The 4,288-nt window shown below is 39.2% G+C and overlaps 1 protein-coding gene across 1 annotated transcript in view; it reads right to left on the reverse strand.

The window, feature by feature from the left end:
• Positions 1–2,188, reverse strand: part of LOC133660434 (meprin A subunit beta-like) — a 51,199-nt gene extending 49,011 nt beyond the window's left edge. The window contains exon 1 of the mRNA XM_062063931.1: positions 2,184–2,188. The gene's annotated coding sequence lies outside the window, so the exon portion shown is untranslated. The remainder of the gene's footprint in view (positions 1–2,183) is intronic.
• Positions 2,189–4,288: the final 2,100 nt, after the last annotated feature.

Consider the following 4,288-nt stretch of genomic DNA (forward strand, 5'->3'; position numbering starts at 1 on the left):
CTACATCTGTAAGTGCAAGTTAAAACTGTACTATGCAAAGCGAAAGCCATTTATCAACAACACCCGGAAACGTGGCCGGCTTCGCTGGGCCCGAGCTCATCTATGATGAACTGATGCAAAGTGGAAAAGTGTTCTGTGGTCTGACGAGTCCACATTTCGGATTGTTTTTGGAAACTGTGGACGTCGTGTTCTCCAGAACAAAGAGGAAAAGAACCATACGGATTGTTCTAGGCACAAAGTTGAAAAGCCAGCATCTGTGATGGTATGGGGGTGTATTAGTGCCCAAGACATGGGTAACTTACACATCTGTGAAGGCGCCATTAATGCTGAAAGGTACATACAGGTTTTGGAGCAACATATGTTGCCATCCAAGCAACATTATCATGGACGCCCCTGCTTATTTCAGCAAGACAATGCCAAGCCACGTGTTACAACAGCGTGGCTTCATAGTAAAAGAGTGCGGGTACTAGACTGGCCTGTCTGTAGTCCAGACCTGTCCCCCATTGAAAATGTGTTGCGCAATATAAAGCCTAAAATACCACAACGGAGACCCCCGGACTGTTGAACAACTTAAGCTGTACATCAAGCAAGAATGGGAAAGAATTCCACCTGAGAAGCTTCAAAAATGTGTCTCCTCAGTTCCCAAACGTTTACAGAGTGTTGTTAAAAGGAAAGGCCATGTAACACAGTGGTAAAAATGCTCCTGTGCCAACTTTTTTGCTGCCATTAACCTCTAAGTTAATGATTATTTGCAAAAAAAATTAAATTTCTCAGTTCGAACATTAAATGTTTTGTCTTTGCAGTCTATCCAACTGAATATACGTTGAAAAGGATGTGCAAATCTTTGTATTCTGTTTTTATTTACCATTTACACAACGTGCCAACTTCACTGGTTTTGGGTTTTGTATTTAAAGAAAGCTGTTCAAATGATAAAACATCAACAGATAAGCTACCGTAATTTCCGGACTATAAGCCGCTACTTTTTCCTCTCGTTCTGGTCCCTGCGGCTTATACAAGGGTGCGGCTTATTTACGGCCTGTTCTTCTCCGACACCGACGAAGAGGATTTGGGTGGTTTTAGTACGCAGGAGGAAGACGATGACACAATGATTAAAGACTGACTTTTCATATACCGGTAGGCTGGTTATTTTGATAACGTACAGGCGAGCACTTTGTATTACTTTGCACCGTTGTATTATTTGTACTCTGCACGAATGCTGTTCGCCATGTCAAAGATGTGAAAGTTTGATTGAATGATTGAAAGATTTATTGTTAATAAATGGGACGCTTTGCGTTCCCAAACAGTCATCTCTGTCCCGACAATCCCCTCCGTGGTAGCAGGAACCCCTATATACTACGCCGGGGGTCGGCAACCCGTGGCTCTAGAGCCGCATGCGGCTCTTTAGCGCCGCCCTAGTGGCTCTCTGGAGATTTTTCAAAAATGTATGAAGAATGGAAAAAGATGAGGGGGAAAAAAAAAAATCAATTTTTTTGTTTTAGTATGGTTTCTGTAGGAGGACAAACATGACACAAACCTCCGTAATTGTTATAAATCACACTGTTTATATTAAACATGCTTCACTGATTCAAGTATTTGGCGAGCGCCGTTTTGTCCTACTTATTTTGGCGGTCCTTGAACTCACCGTATAGTCTGTTTACATGCATAACGTTCTCCGACTTTCTAGGACGTGTTTTATGCCACTTCTTTTTCTGTCTCATTTTGTCCACCACACTTTTAACGTTGTACATGAGTGCACAAAGGTGAGTTTTGTTGATGTTATTGACTTGTGTGAAGTGCTAATCAGACATATTTGGTCACTGCATGACTGCAAGCTAATCGATGCTAACATGCTATTTAGGCTAGCTATATGTACATATTGCATCATTATGCCTAATTTGTAGCTATATTTGAGCTAATTTAGTTTCCTTTAAGTCCTCTTAATTAAATTTATGTCTCATGACACATGTAATATGGCTTTTGATTTTTTGCGGCTCCAGACAGATTTGTTTTTGTTTTTTTGGTCCAATATGGCTCTTTCAACATTTTGGGTTGCCGACCTCTGTACTACGCTAATTACACATCAAAACCCTGCGGCTTATAGTCCGGAAATTACGGTAATTGCATTTGAAATACATGAAAATAAACTTCAGTGTATACATTTGAAACAAAACAACAAAACTTACCCGTGATCTCTGGTGCCATCTGTGAAAATTAAGTCAACATATTTTCATAGTAGAAGCGATATAATCAAATTGTGCGATTCTTTTCGGAATAAAACCGTACAAAATATTACCTCGGGAGCAGGCGAGCCTGTTGAAGCGACCAAGTTCAGGAGCAGGAAAATGAAGCCTTTCATCCTTACAAGTCTAAAGTAAACAAAATAAGATGTTTACAACATTTAATGTGAAACTGGATATTACTATACCATCCTTGTCGTACCTCTGCCTCGACGATTGTCCGAATGAGCTGGAGGAGAACTTATGAGGTCACCTGGATGCCCGCTCATTGCTACAACAGATGTGTCAATGTAGAGAAGCTCATAAAGACTTTTAGGTCGATGCGCCTGTCAGAGTTTGGGAAATGTTGTGTTAAAAGTTGTGTTGACTCTGTTATGCAGGTTATTGTGGTTAAGTACCGTGTGTTTGAACTCGTGACTGTGGAAATGTTGTGTTAAATGTTATGTTGAGGGTCATGCGGGTTATGGTGGTTAAGTTCCGTGTGTTTAAACTTGTGACTGTGGACAAAAATGGCAAACATGACAAGAATCAAGGGAAACAATTTATTTCCTCGGGTTTATTTACTGAAACGCAGACATCAGATTGTTCTTTGGTGTTTATTCAAATCCTAACTCTCAATCCCTAACTCTAACCCCTCAAAACCGACCCTAACACCAACGCCGACCCTAACCTAAACCCTAACCGTACTTTAACTGTAAACCAAACCCTAACTTTAACCCTACTTTACTCTAACCATATGCTAACTCCAACACTGCAAAAAGTCAGTGTTCAAAAACAAGAAAAAACAATACAAAAATTAGGAGTATTTTATTTGAACAAAGCAAAATTATCTGCCAATAGAACAAGAAAATTTGGCTTGTCAAGACTTTCCAAAACAAGTAAAATTAGCTAACCTCAATGAACCCCAAAATACCTTAAAATAAGTATATTCTCACTAATAACAACTGTACTACTATATGAGTACGTGTTTTCTATTGTTTCATTGAAAATAAAGCAGCAAAGTCCATTTTGGCTGTCATCTGTTTTTATATGAGACACAATTGTGTCAAAGTCATGATTTTTTTTTTTTCATGCTTGAAATAAGAAATGATTACTTTAAAAAAGTAGTTTTATACTTGTGAGTGTTGATGACACAGCTTTGCAACACTTGATATTCTAGTTTCAAGCATGTTTTACTCAATATAGCTCATCAAATCTCAGCAACAAGCTGTAATATCTTACTGAGATCATTTAAGATCAAAACCCTTAAAACAAGTAAAACACTAACATAAAATCTGCTTAGTGAGAAGAAGGATCTTATCAGACAGAAAATAAGCAAATATCACCCATATTTGAGATATTTAATCTTACTTAGATTTCAGTTTTTGCAGTGTACGTGTAATTGATCCTTTAAAAGTTGAAAGCGGTGTCAGAAACAGATCTAAAACTGTGTCGTATAACAAACAAAACTGTAGATATCTAAAGAAGTGTTGATTAGGGAGTGAAAGTGTATCATAAAGTTGCTGATAAGAGGCAAACATGTTGTCAAAGTGTAAGTCTTTAATGTTGTTGATCATACCTTAACTTTTTACTGCACTCTAACCCTAAACCCAACCCAACAGAACCCTATTACGGACCGTTTCTCAACCTCAAACCTAAACCTGAATCTAATCCTACTGTAACTCGACCGTCTTGCCCATTTTGCCGGAGCAAAAGAAGCTGCTTAATCATTCTGCGCACCTTGACAGACCAGATGTCATCTTTCTAGGCCTCCCTCGTTACATAAGTACACATCAAAATCAAACAACCACTCACCTTAATAGAACTTGTACTCTTGAAACGGTGCCCAAACATGGGTGAAACTTCAATAGCACTTTTCTACCCTCAAGGTACTCAAAGCCTGTCGACACTATTTCCACATTCACCCATTCACCCACTGATGGCGGGAGCTGCCATGCAAGGCCCTAACCACAATCAGGAGCAAGGGTGAAGTGTTTTGCTCAAGAACGCAACGGTGGTGACTAGGATGGCACCCTCCCCCCAAAAAAACGTTTTTGTATTTGAAACATGTA

The sequence above is a fragment of the Entelurus aequoreus genome, linkage group LG11 (genome assembly GCF_033978785.1).
Source record: "Entelurus aequoreus isolate RoL-2023_Sb linkage group LG11, RoL_Eaeq_v1.1, whole genome shotgun sequence".
Taxonomy (NCBI): Eukaryota; Metazoa; Chordata; class Actinopteri; order Syngnathiformes; family Syngnathidae; genus Entelurus; species Entelurus aequoreus.